Source organism: Rhipicephalus microplus, chromosome X (assembly GCF_043290135.1).
Source record: "Rhipicephalus microplus isolate Deutch F79 chromosome X, USDA_Rmic, whole genome shotgun sequence".
Taxonomy (NCBI): Eukaryota; Metazoa; Arthropoda; class Arachnida; order Ixodida; family Ixodidae; genus Rhipicephalus; species Rhipicephalus microplus.
The window spans coordinates 444,429,578-444,454,429 of NC_134710.1; the positions used below are offsets into that span (position 1 = coordinate 444,429,578).

A 24,852-nucleotide genomic window follows, 5' to 3' on the forward strand; every position below is an offset into this window, starting at 1 on the left:
GACAATTCACAACTTACATTTATCGCGTATGGGCTATTTCAGGGCATCTGCCTTAATAGACGGTTTCAGCGCGCGTAACACCTAAGGAACACAACGTGCGGCGCGTTGGTTACGTATGGCCGAGGCTGTCGCGCACAGCGTTAGTTTACCGTGTGGTACAACCAAAACTTTGAGGGCGTTTCGGCGTAAACAGCCTTAAATTTGAGTGCTGCTCTGCACCATTTATAAGCGAAGGAATAAACTGCAGTAGCTGATGGAACCCACACCGCACGCCAAGTCCGATGGATATCTTGTTTAGATCCGTGTGTCCATGCAGAGCCGAGTAAGGGCGTCCGTTAGGCTAAGAACAAAAGCCCCTTTGCAGACATCCCAAGTGGGACCCTCACAGGACATAGGCGGCACTTTCGTCGGACATATGTGTTTTACCCACGCATAGGCATGTCAGAACGTCGACTGGACTAACATAAAATGCTTTAACGTGGACATTAGCCGTTCTTCCGATGATGAAGTCGATTTTTGTAATTGGAATCCATATTAATATACATTACACAAACTGCATGTACGGCGGCAGAAATTAGAAGCGTAACGGGAAGATCTAAACTCCATATGTAATTAAACACAAACTTTTACGGCGAGAAGAAAACCATGCTTAAGTTTGTAGAACTGCATATATATATATAGTTCTAAGCGTGGTAGTGTAACCAAGAGGTGATGTCATGAAAAGGAAAACTTTTTGGTGTGCTAGAGAGCGAGAGAAAATATTTATTGAGTAAAGCTTGTGAGTGAAGGTGGAAGGGTATCTTAGGGGATGCTAGAACAGGAAAACATTAATAAACTACCAGCCGAGCGATGTGATCCTCAAGCAGTGGCTGACATTTCCTTCTTCCCACGACCGCCGAACGCGTCGTGGGATGGTTGCTGATCCATCTCACCGCATCTCACCTGATACCTTTCGCGGAGAGAGGAATGTGGGGGCGCGCGGCGGGCTCTGATTACGGCGGCGCTCTGGCGGCGGGCGCGTCAGTCAGCGGGTAACGCGCCGCCGGGCTGCAGAAATTAGGTGCCTCTACCACCGCCATACTGCATCAAGCTGTCTGTCGCATTTTCTTCTTCGCAGTAAGTACTGTTCAAAAATGTGTTGTTTTGCATGCCTTTTTTTCATGTTCAACTGAGGGTGTGTTGTCCCGTGTGTGGCCTATGGGGAGCGATACATGATTTCGCAACAAATTTTAGTGCTTGCCGTCGCGTCTGTACAGCGCTGGTCTGCGCGTGTTTAAAGGGCGAGTTTCCCTCCAGCAGAGTGATTTCGACTGGAAATGCTCCATCACACTTATTAATCAAGCTGGAAAGAGCCAGTCTTCATGTATAAACGTTTTTTTTTTTTCTCTTCGCGTGTGCGTGGCCGACGTCTTCGTGGCGCGGCACTTGAAAGCAAAACAAAACTTTACTGCTCTTTTTCACGCCGAGCAGATAAATGCACGTTTTAAACTAGGATTTTTTTTTTCTTTTTCGTCAATATAAATACTTTTAAGTGTACATTTTTGTTTTGGCATTGTGCAAGCTGAAAAGAAGCCAGTACAGTGCTGCGTTGCGTGTGGCGCCATTGCATGTTTGGCGCCCGAAATGTGGTAGCCTCTCTCCACGATATCCTGCATATTTTGGCAGCAAGTCTTCTAACCTGCGTGTGTGTGTGCGTTTACAATGTAATTACATCAGCGCTGCAGTTCTCAAGCTGGAAAGACTCGTGTAGAAAGTGTTTACACTCAAAGAAAATTAAGATTTAAAAGAGAATTCTGACACGCTACTTCTGCTCGGTTACTCAGTTGACCGCTTTTGGAACCTAGAAAAAGAGAGCTGGCGAAGCGCCTTTCGATTTCCTTCCGTGTCTAAGGCACCGCCGTTATACGCCATACACATCGCGCGTTTGCTTTTTGGCGCCGTACGTCTTGGTTTGTTCCCCGCTCACCCCGGCTAGTGCGTGGTAACGGACGGGTTGCCGGAGAAGTGGGGTGGCTCAGGTCACTAGACTTGCGCGCCACCGGCGGTGCGTCAACGGCGTGGGGAAGGGAGAGAAGGAGTGAGGGTGATTCAAGATGCACGGCCGCTGGAGGAAAAAGCGCACGGTGCGGCCCCCCGCGTCGAGCGGCTTTCAATGGGAGAGCGCGTGTCAGCCGTAGTTGCAGGACAGGAGGGACGGGGGAAAGAGTGCCGCCGGCTCCCTCCGGGCAGCAGCCGCGGAAAATTAGCTGGTCGTTATCACAACAGTGACCCACTCACTTGTTCTAATCAGTGTTTTTTTTTCTCATTTATCACAGTGATGACATATCGCGTATTCGGTAGAGTACGTAGGCGCTATCTTGAATTTTCGTGTGCGTGCTGAGCACCTGTCGTTTCTTTTTTTCCTCCAGAACCACCTTCTTGCTTTGAGGCTGAAAGAAAAATCTACAATGTATGTAGCTGAATTATAAGGCACTGAATGCGTGACAAAGTCGTTCTATTTACGAAGATGTGTTAAACTAAAGTATTTCCATTTTTGCGACGTTTATTCAGCACTTCGCGTTTCTTCAGCCAGAATGCTTGACAACTAATTTTTAGGACACTTGGCAATACACGTTCATAGTTTTTATATGCTGAAAACATATGAAAGAAACATGATTTGATTATTTTCTATGTTATTCATAGAAAGTAATTCAGCTTCAAACGCTGGATAAAAGTGGTTTTTACAAACATGGTGACGCTCTCCTGGTAACCTTAATGAAGAGGCTGCGAAAGTATACATCATTAGAAGTGTATTCAAATTTCTTGATAGTTTATACTAGGCCCCAGAATAAATAAATAAAATGAATATATATATATATATATATATATATATATATATATATATATATATATATATATATATATATATATATATATATATATATATATATATATATATATATATATATATTTAAATATATAACTCATCCCCTGATCAAGGGAAGACCCCTCCCGAAACTGTTGGGAAATAAATATATTTATCCTTGTTGACAACGCTCCCGTTGTGACATATCTCATACCTTCAAGAAGACTAACTGGCCCATTGAATTATTACTCCCATTATATATATATATATATATATATATATATATATATATATATATATATATATATATATATATATATATATATATATATATATATATATATATATATATATATATATATATATATATATATATATATATATATACACACTCGGCGTGATTTGTGTGTGTGTAAGTTTTGTCGCCAACTAATATGCACTGACTCGGATATGAGAAATACTGCCTACATAGCTGTGAAGCAATATTCTACTGATTTATTACGCAAAGGTGTAAAAAAGGTAAAAATTTTAAAAAATGCCCTGGACCAGCCCTAAAGTGAAAATAAAGTATTTTCACGCAATTTGTTCCGATCATGTGTTCACTGTTGAATGTAAGGTTGGATAAGTTGCATTATCATTAAGAACGTTGTGACGGAAATAGACAAAAGCATTCAAAAGCGCAGGAACGCAAACAGTTGTGTTCGCATTTTCCAGCCTTTCATCGCTCTTTTCGTCTCGCAGTTTTCATATTATTCACTTTATAAGTGCTTGATCGATTGCCAGCACTGAAGTCACAGTCACTGAAATTTCAAAGAGGTTCGAGTCCACTGTTATGGAATCGCACACATGTTAAGTATATTTCGTGGTTGCATCTGATACTGTATTGTATGAATACTATACACGTGTTTGGAGGAAGTAAAGAGGCCATCTTATTTTGTGTTAAATGAACAGTGGCAACTGCGATTGCTGAGGTTGCTTATTTTAAACGAAATGATTAAATCTGATGCTACGTTTTATGAAGCGACATACTCACATTTACTATAATCAATTTCGATGCATTAGAAAGGTGTAGCTTTTCCGAATCAGTCAGTTGTGATCTGGTAGGATCCGAGTAAATTGAGCTCAGAATTCATATTTCCGCGGAACCTGGTCGGTGTGCAAGGCTCTATGCGTCTCGGGCAAGACAATACCGAAAATTTGCAAGGGCAGCAGCTATGTAAAAGCAAGATCGGTAATTACCTGGTGGGCACACGCTAGATGGATATTAAAAGATTTCGCGCGTCACACACAGATGCACGCGCTAACTACTGCAAGTGCGCCGCGCATGTGATTCCGTGGCCGCTCGCAAAAACTGCCCCGGTTTTGTGATTCCGTGCCCCGCGAACGGCCCGAGTTTGATCCTCAATAAGGCCAAAAATTTTATTCTTTATTTTATTTGCCTCTTTCTCGATTTTTCGCTCACTGACGATTTCTCGCTAACAACCAATGGTGCCGGCACTGACGGGGGAATTTCTTCGACATGAGCTCTCTAACGCTATCACATTAATATGTTTTCCGAAAATAGGCGTATCAGTTAACGTGATAGCAACATGCTTTAAAGTTATTTATTTACTACTACTGTCTCAATTTTTGAGATATAGCAGGTGTGAATGCAGATATTCAGCACCTTAAAAATTAGTTCAATAAAATACATGTTTACGCAATTTTTTTTTTCGAATTGCACTCATCAAGCTCAGAAGTGGGGCGGTTTAGGCTAGTTGGTATGACATGACGGTGGATATAGCGCGAGAACAGAACGACGACAAAGCACAAAGTCTCCTTGTCCCTTTGTCGTCGTTCTGTTCTCGCGCTATATCTACCGTCATCAAGCTCATTCCACAAATCCACTTTCTGAGGGAAGAAAAACGAAAACAATTCTGGATATATCTAGTGGGCATAACATTTAGGGGGTCAGATCGGCGGGTACGGCGCGCAGACGATGCAACGAAGAATATCGGTGCTATAGAACACTCGAACTGGTGGGAAATTTCCTGTGCAGGGGAATGAGATGATTGCGAGTGCGCCGATCGTTTGGGGGGGTCTGTGCATGCGAAGTGGCGAGAAACGCTGGTCATAGCGACGAAAAACGTTATTGCTTTATTTAAGAGATTCTTACATATTTATGTAATGTCCATGGTGATGTGGCCAAACAACAGATGCATATTTTAGTCTGGCCAAAGCCTTATGCGCTGTGAGTCAGCATTTTGTTTTGTCCAGGGGCTTAACGTGCGTCGTAGATACCAATGTTTTTGAAGAGCTTGTTGCAGATTGTTTCGATCTGCTGTGCCATTTTAATGTCATTGAGAGGGTTAGACCGATATGTTCTTATATCCGTAACACGTACTAGAATTAAGTGCCATTATTATATCTAAAATTAGTTTTTTTTTTCTTGTTTGAAAAGGTCGTCACTAGAGCACTTTTGCAGTTAATAGACCTTTGTCATGTTTCGCTCCAGTTACAAAATTAAGAAAAAAAATATTCAGCGTATCCTGATCTTCAGTATTAGACATGGTTTTACAGATAACAGTCTTCCGCATACATTCTAAGCTTAATTTGAGTGTTACCAATAATTGCTGCTACGTCATTTCTATAAATATTAAGAAAAAGTGGTCCAAGCACCGAGCATCGGGTCACCCCTGATGTGATGTGCACGTCAGATGACTTCGCGGGGTTAAACGTAACAAATTTTGAGTGTGACAGCGCGTAATATGCTTTACAATCTTACAAGCTTGCGGTCGCCAAAAAGTTGCGAAGAAGCTAAAACTTTGGCATGTCAATCAATGTGAAATAATAGTCAATAAATATCGCGTCAATGTGTCTTCGGTCATTAAGAGAAGCAATGTCGTGCGTAAATTCAAGTATGTAGCAGTCGAATAACCAGCACGAAAGCCGTGCTGATATTGGGGAAGTATATTGTGGGCGTTTTGGCATTATACAGTGTATTTGTTAATTATATGCTCTGAAAGATTGGAGCTGGTACAAAGCAAATATATTGGCTTATAATTTGGTAGTTGCTTGCTTGCGGACGCAAATACGGGCGCGACGTTTGCTAATTCGAACTGCTGCGAAAAGTATTGATTTTTTAAATATTAGAGTAAGACAATGAGCACACCATTCTGAATATCAGTCTAGAAACATATTTGGAATGCTGTCTTGGCCAGAGTGTTTCGTAACCTAAAAAATTTTATAAAGTTGTGTACTCCACAGGAGCCAAGATTATGAAGAGCAGGAAGTTTGCTTCACGCGGAAAATGAACAGTGGTGCCGTTATTGGTTTGAAACAAGTTTTAGGCAAGTAATGAAGACATTTGCTATAGCTGCAGTGTTTTAGGAAGATTGGTCTTCAAATAATAAATGATGAAGGCATGGTATCGCAAAATTAATCGATCTCTAGAACATGGATAGATTTTTTCTTAAATTTTGTCATGGCCTTGCTAAAGTTAGCTCATAGCCTCTTTCATTTTAGCTTGTAATATACTTTTCAGTGTATTTAATGAAGAAGCATTATCATTTCACTTGTAATGACGATTCTTTAGTAAGCGCTTTATGTGAAGAGTGAGATTAATTATCTCTCTATTGTACCATGGATTTCTTGGGGTCCGTTTAATATATTATTGAGGAACTTACATTTGACATGCATTCAAGCACAATGTCACAAACGGTAAGAAGCAGTGCATGTACATTACGAAATTCACTACAACATTCAAATTCCTCAAAATATTAGGCTGGAGTGTTCAATACGGAAGTGTTGTTAACATTAAAAAGTTCAGAACAGTTTTCATCTCACATCTTCGAGGAGATTACATCAGGTTGGAGGCGACTTCAACACCTTTATGTTCAGATAACCATTCGATGACTTCAAATTTTACACCGTGTGATAGAGGCACGTAGCCCCATAACGAATGAAGGCTTCAGGTAACACTTTTTTTCAGCCGATCTCACGAAACTGCAAAGCGCTGGTGTTTATGAATACGGCCGCCACCGCGCAGTGATATCGAAGAGCGTAGAAGAGTACACGCGCCGTTTTCTGACGCCTACTGACTTATTATTAGGACGGCACGCGTGCCGCCCTAATATTTAATGTTCACAGTTGCGGATTGACCATCGCAGCCTCAGCGTCTCTTCATGTTCTTGCGTCCACCAAAAGACCGACAGGGCTTCCTTTCCGGTTGAGGAGCAATCAACGGCAGGCATCGCATGCGGAGTGATGTTATCGCATGCGCTCTCCGTACGATGAAGATGAGCAGCTTGTTTCATCTACGCTTCAGAAGTGTTCCTCACTAGCACTCGCAAGATTTCACTCGCGGGAACCGCATACAATTCGCGTACAAAAGTTATCGGTTTGGACTTTGCACGGAACATTATGGCGGTGATGAAAGCCTCTACAGTCTCCATATAGTTCTTGTAGCTATAAAAATTACAAAACCGCTGAATCGGGCTGGCCTTTTATTTCAAGACACCACAAATGCCGGTGTGAAAAATGTTGAAGCCGCGGAGCAGAAAGTGAAGGCATCTATTATGCCCAGGTTTCCCGCTCGAGTTAACACCAAAACGGCGGCCCGCTGTGCAGCGATGGCGGTGGCCCTCCCGGGACCACGCTTACTCACGAACATTTTCTCCCGTGTGCACGGCTCTACTCACAAAGTTTTTGTCTTGTTTTGAAGCGACTCACACGAAAGTTTTCTCCAACTGGACTCACTCGGGCTAAAACCCACCAAAATATTACTCACCCGGACTTACTGCAGACTCGGGCTCACGGCTCAAACTGAGTCTCAGTGAGTGCGAGTGAGTTGACTCATGAATGCGTGGGTGAGTATATTTATGAATCTGTTCGTCGTGATTTAGCTTTTTTGATCATGGTGTCAATTCTTTTTAACACCAATACCTCACGCAATCACTGCTCTTTTTGGTGCATTTTGATATAAAACATTTAATACGAATTATGAGTGGTTGAAAACGAGTAAAGATATTTTCTTGAAAGAGATGACAAGATAAGATATATTTATGAAGTTCCCCAGAATAATAGGTGGGAGTAGAGCCAAAGGCATTCCTCTAGTGTAGTTCACGCCTTTGATCAATGCTTATTGAAATTCTTTATGAACGATACTGCATTGGAAAACACGTGAGAATAGGCGTGAGTGTAAATGTGAATCCAGGCAAGGCTTACAGTAATACCTGAAGGTGAACAAAGAGAAGTGAGTCATATTTGCCAAACCTTCCCTCCCTCCCATACTACTTTTGGTTCACTCCAAGCTGAGGGGGTGATGATGAGAGCCTGAGACGTAGGCAGTTAGATAGATAGATAGATAGATAGATAGATAGATAGATAGATAGATAGATAGATAGATAGATAGATAGATAGATAGATAGATAGATAGATAGATAGATAGATAGATAGATAGATAGATAGATAGATAGATAGATAGATAGATATGCTCACATGCGCTTATTAGCGCCCACATATATAGATGAGACGAGTTGGAGGTTTGGTACAGGACCCTCTGATTGTTTGAATAGCACAGCTAGACTAGCCTTATTAGATAGCGTTCTAGCGTTTAACGCAGCCAAGTTTAGATTCCTGGTGGTCTGCCCGGACCCCGTGAATCTCAGCAACCTCCGCTGCGTCGCAGTCCTGACCGCCGCGTTGGACAGTTGCTTCGCAGCCGCTGGGCACTGGGGGCCAATGGTAGATTGGTACTCATAAGGGAGGTAGTGGGCGAGCACTACAGCAGGGTGGTCAATCTTGCTCTGGTGAGGAAGTGCATTACCGGCAGGTGATCACCACTGATTCCGCACTCCAGGCCTCTTCTTTTTTTTGCTTTTTGACGATTCTTTTATCATGCGTTTTAAGTAAATATATGTTTGGGAATGGCCCGGCATCTGCATTCGAAGCGAGTTTTGTCATTGCATGGTAAGCTGCTGTGACATCTCAATGTGGAGGGCTCTGTTGCACTTTCTTAGCACTGTAGAATACTTTATCTCCGCGCGGTTGAAATTAAATATTTACAATTTAGTTTTTGCTTTTATTTAAACTACAGTACGCATGTCTGGAGCACGACATTTTATAACATGAAAAGATACATAAAATGCAAAAGAGTTCATTCGGTTTATTTATATCATAATCATCATCATCATCATCATCACCATCATGACTACGCCCACTGCAGGGCAAAGGCATCTCCCATAGTCCGCCAATCAAACCGCTCTTGTGCTTTCCGTTGTCACGTTATACCCGCAAATTTTTAAATTTCATCGGCCCACCTAACTTCCTGCCTTCCTTTCGTGCGTTTGTCTTCTCTGGGAATCCAGTCAGTTGCCCTTAATTACCACTGGTTATCCTGCCCACGTGCTACGTGTACGGCCCATGTCCATTTCTTCTTATTGATTTCAACTATGGTATCCTTAGCACTGGTTTGTTCCCTAATCCACTCTGCTCTCTTCTCGTCTCTTAAGGTTTCACACCTACCATTTTTCTTTCCATTGCTCGCTGCGTCGTCCTCAATTTAAGCTAAACCCTCTTTGTAAGTCTCCAGGTTGCTGATCCGTAGCTAAGTACCGGCAAGATACAGCAGTTATATACCTTCCTCTTGAGCGATAGTGGCAATCCATCTGTCATAATTTGAGAGTGCTTGCGAAATGTGATCCACCCCATTCTTATTCTTCTAGTTACTTCAACCTCGTTGTTCGGCTCCGCGGGTATACCTGTCCCAAGTTGACAAATTCCTTTACAACTTTCAGCGTCTCTCCATGTATCACAAAGTGTTGTTTTCTGCCGAGATTGTTGCACATTACTTTTGTTTTGTGCATATTATTTTTCACCTATTTTTCTGCTTTCCGTGTCTAGTTCAGTAATCATGAACTGTAAATCGCCCCCTGAGTTATTCATCAAGGCAATGTCACCAGCGAATCGCAGGTTGTTGAGATACTCTCCATTAACTCTTATCCCTAACTCTTCCCCGTCTAGAGTCATGGGAAGAGTTTTTCCGGAGCCCTCCACTACGGCGTCTCTCATAATCATATCGTGGTTTTGGGACGTAAACCCCACAAATCAATAAATCAGTCTGGGGTCCGGAATACCTCCTGTAAACACGCGGTGACTTGCATCGGAGAAATCGTGTCTCCCAGCCGTGTACACACTTATTTATTAGGATTCTTTCGCTTTCTTTATGGAGAGCTATTGTGGCTGTGGATCCTCTGTAGGTTTCTTCCAGTATGTTTAGGTAGTGTTCTTCGATTCCCTCATTCCGTAGTGCCTGCATTACTGCTGATGTCTCGACTGAGTCAAACGCCTTCTCGTAATCTATGAAAGCTTTGTATAGCGGTTGGTTGTATTCAGTGCATTTCTCTATTACCTGATTGATAGTATATGGTCTATTGTGGAGTATCCGGTAATAAATCCTGCTTGGTCCTTTGGCTGATTGAGCTCTAATATCGTCTTAAGTCTACTAGCTATTATTTTTGCATATATGGTTTGTAGAGAACGGAGAGTAATCTGATAGGTCTGTAGTTTTTCAAGTCATTGACGTCTCATTTCTTATGGATTAAGATGATGTTGGCGTTCTTCCAAGATTATGGTACCCTTCCCGTCAAGAGACGCTTTGTATATAAGGTGGCTAATTTTTCTCACGCAATTTATCCGGCTTCTTTCAGGAGGTCCGTTATTTATTTATCCTCACCAGTGGCTTTGCCTCTTTGCATTCCTTCTAAGGCTTTCTTTACTTCCTCTGTCTTTACTGGTAGTATATATATGTTGAATTCATTTGGACTATTATAGTTTCTCACAATACCATTCTGGTTCTTTTGACATCTGTACAGCTCTCTTTAGAACTCCTCCGCCATCTCGACTACACTATCCATAATGGTTAGGAGATTGCCTTCCTTATTTGTCAATGCATACATCCGATTTTTGCCTATGCACAAGTCTGCCGTTGCAGCTTTAGGCTTCTGCCGCTTTTTACAGCCTGCTCAATTCTTTCCATGCTATATCACCTGAAGTCGGTAATTTTACACCTATTAATTAACTTCGAAAGCTCCACTAGCTTTATTTGTCGGTTGCATTGGAGACTTTCATCGTTTGCCATCTTTTAATAAGATTTTTCGTCTCCTGCATGAGATAGCTTGCCAGTTTCCCGTCTAATGACTGAACCTATATAAGTGACTGAACCTATATATTGTGCCATTTAGGACAGTAACTTCGGACTAGTTTATGGATTCTCACATTATTGCTGATCATCATCTGTATCGTTATATACTAACTGTCCACTTTAAATTTAAAATTATAGAAAACCTTAAGAGGTTACTTGCCTTGAAAGAAAAAAAAACATAATTATGCGACACGAAAATGGGAGGCATGAATGGTACGTCGTCCACGCGTTTGAGCTCTTCAATGCACGCTTCTGCCATACCTTGCCTTCCCTTCTCAATCATTGCACATTAACTAATTTTGATCTATTTTGTAGTTCATCAGACAGGTTAAGCTTGAAATTTGTAAATGCTATTGGTTATTGATATGCCTATGTTTGGTTCTTTTATTTTGATTATTTTATTACGATTTTTGTACGTTTGTTACTTTTCTCTTGTTCAGGCATTTGTTTCCGAATGATGTACCGTTAAAACCAATATTGTCTCCAACACAACTAAAGAGACGTAAGGTAGGCCTGCTGCATTAACATGTACGCATGCGTTTTGGTCTTAAAGGAGCAATACATTTGCAAAGTGATAAAAAAACAAATTTATTCACAATATGACCACACACCTGCAGTTGCGGAATAATGAAAGGAACGCTTGAACATTTGTAGTTACGATAGCCAACATCTAAAACCTTCCTACAACCATTGTATTCCTCACGTAAAGCACGAGCATATGATTGAGAAAATGGGGTCAGGGGATACGTTACAATCTCCTCAATCTTACTCATGGCACATTCACAATAAATATTCAACAGCTTAGAACGAAGAAAAAAATCACAGCATATCAACGGACTGAATGATGATGAGTGGGGCGAAGCGTCCGTCCGTTCGTGCATCCGCCCAACCGTGCGTTGATCTTTCCGTCTGTGCGTCTCTTCGTCGGTCTGTATGTCCGTTCGTCTAGTGAACACTCCAAGTATACCATGATCTCGCATCTTGTCATCATATATTGATTATATACAAGTACCACCCTCTAGCGGACATTCCAAGATCTAAACTCCCTGTGGCACATACCCGAGAAATATGGTTACTACAGAGGATGATCGGGTAATGCCTTAAGGAGCTTCGCCGCTCGAATATGAATAATGATTAAAGGGATAAATAACCATTTTTTTTGGCATGAAAATTTTCAGTCAAATTGACAGATTGGGTCCTGAAATGGATAGTCGTAACCTTCGTTTCAGGCAGAATTTACAGGATAATAATGAGGTTAATGCGTTTTTCATAAATTGCCATGTCTAGCGGCCACACCGTCAACTAGAGAGGGTGACGGCACCTATGCCCGAAACGGGCAAGCCAAAAATGCCAGCCGTCCCCCGTGTCTCTCGACTAGCTTAATTCCCCCCCCCCTTCCCCATGGTTCGTAGAACAACTACGAACGGCGCCAGTAGCGAACAATGTTCTCAGCTGGTGTAAGCATCACTGCTTTTGTAGAAGGGGGAGAGTTGGTTGAAAGGAGAGTTGGAGAGAAGGAAGAGGAGCACAGGAACGCATGCATCTTGCATGCGCCTCGGCTGTTGTGATGTCAGGCTCGCGCTCGTGTACAGCCGCCGCGCGCTGACAATCCATCAAAATTGTAGGCAACTGTTCGAAAATAAGTGAAACGAACTCTGTTTATCAGAACAGTCGCATCTTCCGAGTAGAATTTAGATGATTTTGTCAGTTTTTCTAATTTTCGTTCAGTATCCCTTTGACGAAGAGTATCAGGTACTTGCGTTTTGAGGATGATATCGGGCTTTTGAGCAATTACGGTGAAAAAATCACGAAGAAAATACCAGTGATGTATACAAAAGCAGTGTTAAAGTTCCATTAAAGATGTACCTGCAGAAAACAAAGATGATGTTAGGGGCCTGGCAAAAGAAGTGAGATTAAGAGAGAAAACAGGACTAGAAGAGCATGTGTGCGCTTGGGGTAATTACTAGTAGAGGAGCCAACCCCTCTCACCCATGTTTATCAAATTCACCAGAAAAAAGTAGGTGTGACGTTCTGCCACTCGCATGTTAATTGTGCAGAATACACTGGCGGCACTGCACGCTATGCAACTACTTTTTCGGCTCTCTCCCCGCGCGGTCTTTTGACTGTGCGCTTATATATGGAGGGCGAAGTGCTTCCCTATAACGGCTCGTTCCGCGGGCGGCCAGCCGGCAGCTTTCGGTGGTTCCGGTTGCATGACCTTGCTACTGCTTCCCCGAGGCAGGCTCGGGCTGAAGGTCACGGTGCGGTCCAAATGCGAGGGAGGTGGTGGGGGTGGTAGTGATTAGAAGATGAGAAAAGGCACCTAATTTCTGCAACCCGGGAGCACGGCGCAGTGCCTCGAGGGAGGTGATGACAGGCAAACATCTCTTGCTTCCCGGGATCGTCCGAGAGGACAATGGCGGCCTGTTACCAATTATTTTTAACGACCAGCGCTGCGGTTTCGCCTCGCTGAGTGCGCGAAGACGGCGCAAAGGCACAGGGCTACAACACCTATATTTAAGGCGTGGTATGAGAACCCGTTGTCGCTTCTGGTGTTTGGTGCGAGTGTGCCTGCGCACACGTGGTGCAGAATGTGTAATCAACTTTGCAATAAATCTGCGCAGCGAGGAATCGCTGACAGCTTGTGACGAATAGGGTGAGAGCCATGATGAGAAAGAGTACCAAGGCCTGCCGAAACTGTTAAAACACTGGTATCAAAATTATGTCAGCCCTAAAAGAAGCGGCTTAAGTTGCGATGAGCTTATTGGCTAACAGAATGTTGAGGCGGACCAACAGTGGTCACCTTCCCCTTTCTTTGTTTACCGCAAGAAAATAAATACTGGATGAAATTCGCTTTCTTCCAGTCTAGGCTGCAATCACTCAATTGACTGATGGATCAGTAAGACTCCGTACGATACAACTTTTGTCTGGGCCGTAACCACGTAGGGGTTGATCAGTGAGACGAAGTTCTTTGCATGTAGTAACGGTGTTCTGGGTTCTAACCGAAGAGAGTAAAGTAGAAGAGTAAGACGCTATTTACATCTATGTTGTTGTCAGTGTGCTTCGGCAAGCTGTAAATATCTGGCTGTATATATTTCGCAACAATATATCTCCAAGTTTTTATTATCTCAAACCTGCCTCCTGCTTCATCAACGCCGATAATTATCTCCTTAACGAGACTTTGATCTTCCTCAAGGAGGACACACGATGAAGTAAACTCAACTGGCACAGTCTGACGGGATCGGCGAGCTCTACAACATCATTCTTTGGACCAGCGCTGGGGAGAACAAGTTCAAAGCATCGAACGGTCACCAGATGAAAATCGAGACGATCTCACAGCAGCCAACTCTTGCACCGTGGAGGAGATCGAGGGATGGCAGTGCATTCAGCAACAGGTGATCAGGATTTCTTGCGTTCTTCCCAAGTTGGCATGGCAGTTTAAGTTTAGAAGAAATGGTGAGGGCACGCAGAGGTGCAGAAACAATGGAGTCTAATGGAGATGAAGGTGCGAGTGGGGCGGAAATAGGTCGGAGTCGAGAACCATTAAACGATGGAATTCTGAATTCCGATGAGTCCTATGAGGCGAGAGCGCCTACTGAGCAAGAATCTATGCAGCAGGCATCTCAGATTTTGCCAAATTCATGCCATACGAGAACTCTTGAACTTGAAATTCAAAGACTCAATCTCCAGTTGAGTACGAAAAGCTATTGCAAAGTAGAACAAATCCTGAATGCATCAATGGCACGTTGTCTAATTCTGGGTCAGAGACGAGTGATTCAAGACGATTGGGTTTCGATTGTATCCAGCAATGTTCAAAAGTGCTCAAAGGGTTTCGGTTGCCGAGTGACGCTGATGTACTATTATGGTTTGAGGAGGTTGAAAAAGTTTTTGCTACTTACCGGGTACCTTATGAGAGTCGCGTGCATTTCGTTATGCCAGTCCTAACTGAATGCGTTCGTTACCTACTGCGTAACCTTAATTATGAAGAGAGTGCAGATTACGAGTCAGTTAAAGCGGCAGTGCTGACGGAGCTGAAACTTTCTCCGGCAGAGTATCTGCAAAGCTTTGAGAAGGCAGTGAAGCGGAAGGAGGAGACGTGGTCACAGTTCGCGTCCAGCGTCAAAACGTACTTCTCATAATACCCCCAAGTGAGAGAGGCCGACACAGTAGGAGGCCGTCATGGTGGCGGATCGTATAGAATCGGAGGGTCTTGAGTATGTGAGATTACGAAAAGGCGAGGGATGGCTTAGGCCAACTGAGATCGCTTAACTACTCCAAGCTTTTGAACAAGCGAAAGGTAAAGGGCGTGCTTCAAAGCAACCAGCTGCAGAAATGAGCCAGAAACCGATGACAAGAGAAGATAAAGGAGTGCTAAAGTGCCACGTATGTCACGGCTCAGGTCATTTCGCAAAAGAGTGCCCGAAGTCTTTTGATAAACACAACGGCAAGAAAGCTACCGAACCCAAACCCGGACCCCACATATGCATTCATTATTTAGAATTTTGGTCGTTTGTGCTTATTGTGGGTGCGGCCCTGCGACGGCGGCTGGTCGGCGGGGTCCTATTTACAGGTACGCGCTAGTCGCGCTTAATTCGCTCCAACTGCGTCGATAAAGCAGCCTTCCACGCGTATATAGCTGTAGCATATCTGACGTACCCCGATTAGCCAGCCTTGAAATGTTTATTCGTCATATTACACGAGTCCGAACGATATGTATTGTGCTGACACAGCTAGGGGAAACGTAGCTTCCCAGTCGTGGCACGCGGTTGACGCGGCACGATCAGCTATGAAAAAAAAAGAAGGGGGGAAGGGGGGCAGCACCTGCTGCGACTCTATTCAGTTCTCCCCGTCGTCTCTAATACTGAGACGCAATCTCTTAATTGCACAGCTGCGCACACAGCAAGAGATTACGCCCCGACTTCTGTAACGCGCGGTTCATTGCGTTTATTACGTCGCACACACACTCGCGGACAAGTTCATCGCACTCGCGAAATGCACGGCAGACGACGCGTCGTTGATTCCCTAACTCTGAGACACGATCTCTTAATTGCACAGCAGCGCACTCAGCAAAAAAAAAAAAAAAAAACGCGCCCCTACGTCTGCAAGGTGCGGTTCATTTCATTAATTAAAATGGCCAACGTCGCTCATGCACTCGCAAAATGCACCGCTGACAACCCCAAACCCTCTCGGAGAAGCCACAACTACAGGGGCAAATTTCTCTGCAAATTTGGCGGCAGTCTGGCTACACTGACCCTCCAAGTCTGGAAAGAATTTATGCAACGCCAAACAGAGCCTTGTGCCCCACCTTTGGACTGCTTCGACCGGATCCCCACTTTCCTATCTCCTTCTATTTTCCGTCGCTCTATCTCTTCCTCTATTCCTTTCTATTCTTTTTATCCCTCCTCCACCCAACCACTACAAAGCACTTAGGCGTGTCGCCACCGGGCCGACATGAATTAGTACCCTTTTCCTTTCCTTCAAGAATCACACTACATCCCAAACTGCCTGGGTATGCACGCTTTTGCTTTTTGTATGCTCCGTGGGTTCAGCTGGTTAAGTAGGCTGCTGGGTTCCACAGCAATAATCTCTAAAAAGAGAGAAAGGAGTCAAAGGTGAGACCATGTGGGAGACTAGAACGTTTCGGAAAGCTACCCTAGTGACAGTAGTACCCCATGGAATGGATATATCTTCTCGGTATCGGAGATCATTAAAGCAGTTTCAAGAACATCTTACTTTCGAGTTCTGAGAAGGTCAACTTCGTGCGCGAGAAGGTACTGGGAATGCCGAAAAATCAGAGACGTCAACAACACTGTTTCATGAGCAAAAATTGAAGGTTCCGTCAACGGCAACAATCCAGATTTCATGAGCTCCTCTGGTTCAAAGGTGCCAGTGATCTGTGCAATTTACGATTTTGTTTTCATGCATGCCACGAAGAGTCTGTTAAATGAGTGCTGACAGAAAAGTCTGAAGGCGAGATAGCTTCTGGGATATATTTGTGTGGACACAAACGCATCATGATCACCTACGAAATATCCATTGATATTATCGCCTAGAACATGTTGAAAATCAATTTTGAAGTGCGTCTCGTGCAACTGCTCGCGAAACACTGTTGTGGTTTTCGTCTAACCAAATAACCACACGTGCCACGAGTTTATGCTATATATAGCTGTCACGATTCTGGGAGGGCTCTCTCTGAGCAGACCTTTTGATCGGAAAGATTCGGCCGATTTGTACGGGCGTACAAAGGCTGATGTCCTTGCTCAGAAGTGCATGTTTGGATAGTCACGCATATTTACAACGTCTCAGAGCACCCTGAAAGCCTTCGTTGAAGTGTTGACAACGCGGTGCGCATTTGCACGTGGTTTTGTGTGCTGGCGTAGCCAACTCAGTTCACTCGGTGCTTTCTGAAACCGAAACTGCAACTGGGTGCTATAAAACCGTATACAAATAACTAACCGTCACGCGCTCGAGCAGACGTGTTTTTTATCCGTGATAACTGCATCGTAGAAAGAAACAAGATGCAATATTTTTGTATCAACGCCGTGGTTGTCAGCATGATGTTCTTTTGGGTGTTTCATCGCGTCTGGAAGAAGGGATAGCTTCTTGCGTAGCTTGGGTGAGGGCTAGTGCTTGTGAGGCTTGAGGGGGGCAAGTGCCCCTTTTGCACCCGCCTGCCGACGCCCGTGGTCAATGCTCGCAGCGGCCACGGAGGAGATGAAGTTCTTCGTAAAGAACAGAAAAGGTGCCTTTATTAAAAAAACTGAACCCTCCTGTCTGGGGGGAGGGGGGGCGGAAGTAACAGAGCAGAGGTCCAGCGTCACAGAAAAATGGGAAAAGGGGGTGAGAGAAGTGGGCACTTTCTCGGGAATGCAGTAGACAGAACATGGCACTGAGCTAAAGTGAGCTAGAACTGAGCCCTGTCCTCAGTTGGGAGACAAAAATGCGCCTTTTTACAAACACTACTAGCCAGAAGACTGACTTCTAGGCCACGACAACGTTTACACCTAACAAAAACCGGCGGGTGTCTGGCGAAATGTAATTTGGCCAGTGGCAGCTGAGGTCAACACCGAGGCAACCCGAAAAAGGAGATGGACGAGGGCACTGAAAGGAGGGGGGTTGCGACACAGGCTTTGGGGAGGGGTCAGCCCTACCGCCCCCTCTCTGGATTCGCCTCTGGAATGTGGAGGGGCGAACGTCCTCCGAGCTAGAAAAGTAGTATGAGCATGAGATTTCTCAATGGAAATGGGTAAGCGAACCCCTATAGGTGTTTTTGAAGTGGTAGGCAAGGAACCACACAAAGTGTCCATTTTTGTCTCAGTTGTGGCAAGTGGTGGACATCTCATCAACTATCTCAATGTCTATCTTTCCTAGCCATGACTCAATTCCGAACACACGATCAGCGAATGGTTGTGAAGCGCGAACAGTCGGTTTTGAACTAGCAGACGCTGTCTGCATCGGCCTTGCGAGGCGACAGAGGGAGTGACAGTTGGCACGAGATGGGAGCATGCGCAGTGCAGGTCTTGGGCCCCGCACGAGCAGAGCTGGCCTTGGGTCTATCGTGGTGTGTCCAAACCCGCACTTTGCTTGCGCTATACCTGGAGCACGACCGCATTATCAGCGATCTCGCCGAATTGCGCTGCGGCTTTCGAGTTTACAACTACGTCAGAGCCTTTCTTCGTGATCGTACCAACGGTATCGGTAAAGGCCCTAGTCACTCGAGTATCATTCAGCTACCGGGAAGATTAAGGCACCCCTCAAGCTGTGATTTCACCAGCACTTTTTGATATATGGCTATGTCAGGTCTTTCTAAACAACTTGAGCAAGTTGAGGACCTTCACCATGCCATCTATGCCGATGATATGACGTTGTGAACGTTTCGGGCTTCCAACGCCAGAATTCAAGACCAGCTTCAACAAGCGGTAGAGGTCTTGTCAGACTATGCTTGACGGGGTGGCCTCACTTGGGCTCCAAAGAAGTCTGAGCTCTTTGTCTTTCATGGCCGCGGTGCAAATACCCCACCCCACATCAATGTAGTCGTCAATGAAAACCTATCCCTCAGGTAGAGCGAGCACGCATCCTTAGAATTTACGTTCAAGCAGATAACAGGGCACGTCACACCATGTCCCTTCTCTCACGCCAGACGGAGCAGATCATCGTCATGTTTCGAGTCTTTCGACGCGTAAAGTAATAGAGGCTCGGGTCTTGGGGAGCGAGACATATGCTTCGATTAATGGAAGCGTGCATTATAAGCCGCTTCACTTATCACCTTCCATTTCACTGGATAACGCAAAAACAATATGAAAGGCGTGGACACGCTCATCCGTAAGGTCATCAAGGTCGATTTGGGAGTTCTGCACTATACTTCTACGCAGCGCCTTTTGTCACTAAGAGTGCACAATACCATCGATGAAGTACTCGAGGCCCAGTTGATTAGCCAGAGCCATCGCCTTCTTCTCACACCCACGGGTAGACAGGTACTTCACCGTCTGGGTCACCCAGTCCCCCTGATCCTTCGGAAACGCAGGGAACTTCAGTGCCACTTGAAGTAGCTCGAGTGCTTCGCGTATCCCCTACAACATGCATCCTGAGCGTAACATCGGTCGTCGGTGGGCACAGACGAGTTACCTGAATCGCACTCTCAGCGACGTTGAGGAGAATAGGTTCTACTACACACGGACACGGCTCGCATGACAAACGGACATACAGCGGTGTTGTGTGAAGCTTAGCGGCACTCATGAGATCATAAGTACTACCTCAATCTTTTTCTCATCTTCAGCCACCGACTCGCGCGAGATCCAAGCGGCTACCTTGGCGATCCAACACACCTTGAGCCTCCCCGCGGAAACATACTACATATTCAAAGATTCGCAAGCGGTACGTTGGGCTTTCCCAACAGGTCACGGCATTCCCAAAACCCGCCATTCTATTCTTTTACGCACATCTAAAGTTGCTTCACACAACAGCCGCATCACACGCCTCCATTGGACTCCTGGTCATGACTCACTGTCGAGTAATGAACGCGCTCATGCGGCCGCTCTAGAACTCACCCACCGAGCAGCGCCGCGCTGTGACAGCCAACACCGAGTCAGTTTCCCCGCTTCTCACATATCATGAAGTCACACAACATTACATTCATCAACAACAGTAGTGCCAACTGCCACCAGATTCTTTCACACGCAAAGAGGCTGTCGCACTTGCCGTTGTCAGATAGGAAGGATACGCGGCGCCCGAAGGCGCTTTGTTCCAGAGTCTCACATAACTCAACCCATCATCCTCCATACGACTGTACCGGCTGATGATGATGATAACTGTGGTCTTGCCCTTTGAAGCGGGCGATCAACGAGCATATACAGCCCGTATCTTACCTTCAAAAGGGAGACGTTGTAGTTGCCTGCACTTTCGGGGCAAATGTCGGATTTCTGGTGTGCCACTCAGCCACTGTAGCGCCACCAGTGCTCCAGCCGTCGCTTCGTTAATTCCACCTCTTTCCAGTTAGGGGGTGCACCCTGTTTGCGGAATCCCAGCGCCGTCGCCAAGGCACTGGGATTACGGGGGTTCGTCTCCTCAAGCGGGGGCCCGGGCTGCAGGCCAGTGCATTCAAGCACAGCGTGTTGAAGAGTTTCCTCGGCCGCGTCGCAGCGGTGGCAGGTCGTCCGCGTGCTCGGTGTGAACTTGGCCTGCATGGCGCGAGTGCGGAGGACACCACCACGGGCCTCCAAGAGGAGACTGCTTCCCCTGGAATTGTCAAAGAACCGTTCTGGTTCAATGGCTTGCTTGTTTGTATGGTATACTGACAGCGCCAGCTTTGTCTGAGTTGAAGTCTTCCATCTTTCTAGTTCAGCGGCTCTGACGTGCTCCTTCACTTTGTGTCTTTGGCCAGACTGTGGGACGGTCGCGAGTCGGGTGGTTTCGACGCCACACCGTTCGGTGAGGACTTTTGTTGGAGTTGCCCACTTGGTGTTATGGGATCGTAGGTGGATGTTCTTGTACATCTGCCGGGCCCACTGGTCATCGGACATCCCGCTTAATCTCCGCTCGTAGAATATTTTTTCAACGGCCCCGCGCTTCAAAGGAGGACCAACCAACATCACCCTGGGCGGCTTCATTTGGCATGCACCTCTGTGTGCCGAGAGCCATGCGGCCGATCTTTCTCTGTCTGGTCTCCAAAGCGTGTCTTGTGCCCGACGACAGGCACAGCACCACTTTTCTGAAGGTAAGGCCCGGCACTGCCACTCCTTTCCATAGTGCTCTGCATACCTTGAAATGGTTGAACGACTACAGTGCCTTAAAGCCGAGAAAGGATCGTCGTGCTTTAGCCTTGGCTGCTAGGCCTATCTCATAGCTCTGCATGCAGGTAGCTTGGGGCAGATGTGATTGATATCCCCAGATACTTGTACTCATCGGTCCAAGCTAGGGGTTTTCCTTGGATGGAGAGCTCTGGGATCTTAAGGGGGGGGGGCTGGTCCATAGGTAATCCCCGCTGACTTCATGACGCTAAAAGTGAAGCCGAGCTTTGTGCCCTCTTCGCCGCATATGTTCAGGAGGTCCTGCAGCTCATCAGGGTTGTTCGCCAGGAGGACAATATCGTCGGCGTAAAACAGTGCCGGGATGTGTCGTATGTTTGTGCTACCCTCCTCCTTGTAGCTCAGTTCAAAGCCAAGCCCACTCTCTGTCAGACGATGCTCTAAACCTGCAACATAGCTAGAGCATGAAAAGCAGTGGTGACATGGGGCAACCTTGTCGCAGGCCCCTGGTCACGTTGATGGGGTGCGAGATCTTTTGTCCCCACTGTACAACTGCCTGAGCGTCGGTGTACAGTGCTTTAAACAGTGTCACCACTTCCTCTGTTGCACATAGTTGAGACAGTGTAGAACACAGATTAGCCTGTTCAACGCCATCGTATGCCTGTGATATGTCCAGAAAAGCCAGAAAGACCGTACGGGATTCCTTTAGAGCGACTTCCATTGCCTGCGTGACCACAAAAAGATTGTCCTCCAGGCATCTGCCAGGCCGGAAACCATTCTGTAATTCTCCTAGGACCTCAGCCTTGGCCCATCGTTGTAGCCTTGCTCGCACAATATGGGCAAACAGTCTGTACATGGTTGAGGGGTGATCGGTCGATAGCTGTCAGGGGGAGACTTGTCAACCCCTTTCTTAAGGATGAGCCTTATGCGGGCATACCTCCATTCCTTCGTTATGTTGCCAGTCTGAATGACATAGTTGAGGGTGTCTCGCAAATTTTCTCGAGTTTCCTTACCTATTTGTTTCAGCAGCAGATGTGGAATTCCATCCAGTCCAGCCGCTGATGTACCAGACAGCCACTTGAGGGCCCGGTAATGCTCTCTCTCAGTGATACCATCGCACCGTGGCAGGTCAGGAGATCAATGTCTCTCAACCAAGTGAATACTATGCCCAGCTTGCGACCTGAGCTATCCTGCCATATGTTCCGTGATGAAGTGGAGGCGGGCCTCACCTCTGTACTCCAGCCCCATTTCGATATCCCGAAGGCTGTCTGTCCATAGCTGGAACGTCGACTTCTGACCATGTATGTGCCGCCAGAATTTCTTCCCTGCATCTCAACCAGCCTCTTTTATTTCCTTTAGTATCTTGTGGTTTATGGTTATCATGCGCTCTTGGACCAAGGTAGACATTGATTTCTTGGCCCTCAGATTGTGAGCCCACAGGTCCTGGACCTCCGCCTCATCAGCACCAAGCCGGAGCGCAGATATATGTGGTCGGCAGAGCTGTTTACGTGTAGCTAGAGCAGTTGCCACGTCGTTGTCCCACCAAGCCTTCCTCTTCTGTCTCGGTGGGCCTCTCGAGGGCCTGTGTTTGCTGCCCACTTTCCCTATCGTGTTTTTTATCCAGGTGTGGAAATAATCAAAAGTTTCCATGCCTTTCTGGGCTGCCTCCTCTTCCATCCACCCTGCCACCTCCTCTATTTCAGCAACCGTGAATGTCCGATAGCCGGTCTGAGCTCTAGCAACTCGGGTGGGGTCGGCCAGTGCTCCGTATCGCAATTTGATACTGTGATGGTCACTGCCTATGCTCTCTTCTCCGTGCTCATACACGTGCATGTCGGTTAGCTGTGGTAGGAGGCCCGGCGAGATTAGGCAATAGTCGATGCATGATGTATCGGTCCTTAAAGCCCAGGTTATCGTGACCTTTCAATCTTCGGTGGTGTTTACAATGACGAGCTCCATTTTCTCTACCCAGTCAAAAATGAGTTTTCCGGTTTTGTCAGTGGCCCTATCGAGCTCTTCAATATGCGCGTTGAAGTCACCGGCAATCAGTATTAGCAGATTGATGTTGAGGATGTCATTTTCCATGCATGCCGAAATTTCCACATTCTTGTCCTATCCATTGTTGCCAGTCCACAGGTAGATGAGGCCGAGTGCCACCTTGTGTCTGCCAATCTTCCCAGTTAGCCACATGTGCCCTGAGCAGTTAATTTGTAACCTGTCCCACTGGGAGTCCACTCTATTCAGAAACCCCCTCCTTTGCGTTCACCTTTTTGTCGGTTGAGCCCAGTCCATACGTAGCCTTTCAGAAGTGGCGGTTCTTCCAAGTCTCGCAGATGTTTTTTTCGGCAACCGACACATCATTTCTTTCGGTAACCAAGGCCAGTTCTTCCCATTTTTCCTTTCGTCGGCCACTCTGCATGTTCAGGTAGTAAATTGTGGTCCTCTTTTTTTTCTGTCGCCTTTTTTTTTCTTCTATGTATGTCGGAAGGCAGGCAGCGCCAAACAGACGCTGAATGCCTTCCGACATACAATATGGGGAGACCCAACATAGGGGCTACCCTTCGGTGCGGTAGCTTCGATCGCAACACACAAAGCGTACGTACCCTGACAAGGTGGGCTATCGCAGCCCGTGGGGCGAGCTGCGCGGTCACGGCCCGTCTCCTGACCGATAAGGCCCAGCGAGATACAATAAAACTCAACATACCCTTGTAAACCAGCACAGCTAAAAGCCGGCTTAGCCCTTCACAAAGAAGGAAGCCACCCTCCGCCTCGGCGAGCAGAGTCGTACAGCACGGAGAAGGGGCCAACACGGACCTGGCGGGTAAAGCCCGACAAGGCGACAAGATCACCATAGCACATGCAAAAATCAGGTGAACAACCACACAAGCTTAACTCAGGGGCGACCGACAGGCCAAGTCGTGGAACTCTATAAAGAACGAAATCATTAAAAATATATGGTTATCTGCCCTCCTGACTCACTGAAAATCACTGCCGGACGGTGCAACATTTAGTTTCTCACGTATGTAGGTTCAGTTATGCTGGTTAAACCCCATACCAGGCTTCTCCTGGAAAGGAAACTTTTCCATTTTCTTTGGAGTGGTGCACCTGCGTACTTGTCGCGCCCCGTGCTCAAGTTGCGCAAGGATGAAGGAGGACTCAGTATTCCCGACTTGGGAGTTGTGACCACGGCGTCACACATTAGATGGATACGGGTAGCTCTCGATTCGGATATGCTCGTCACTCGAAGCTTTGCGTCGCATTTTCTGTACGCGGCTGAGGCTGTTCACGCCTGGGGCATTTTCGAATTCGGTGCCTCGGGCGGGAACGCCTTCTGCCTTCTATGCAGGGGCCGCTTTTACTTATGCCCGTGCTCTACCAGCCGCCCTCCATCGAGAGATAGCTAGCTTGTTTGGTCACCCCGATGTTCCTTTCGACATCGTTTTTTGCATCCCCGGTCGGGACTAGCGGTTAAGCAGTACGTGCTTCTGCTCGCGCGTCGAGTGCTCCTACCAAGTGTGGGTGGCACGGTGCTGTGCCGTCTTTGGTGGGAGGTGGCCTGTGCTTCACGAAGTACTTCCAAA

At 46.1% G+C, this 24,852-nt stretch overlaps 1 pseudogene; it reads right to left on the bottom strand.

Moving 5' to 3' along the window:
- Positions 1-20,458: 20,458 nt before the first annotated feature.
- LOC142775509 (uncharacterized) lies at positions 20,459-22,519 on the bottom strand (annotated as a pseudogene).
- Between the last annotated feature and the right edge of the window lie 2,333 nt (positions 22,520-24,852).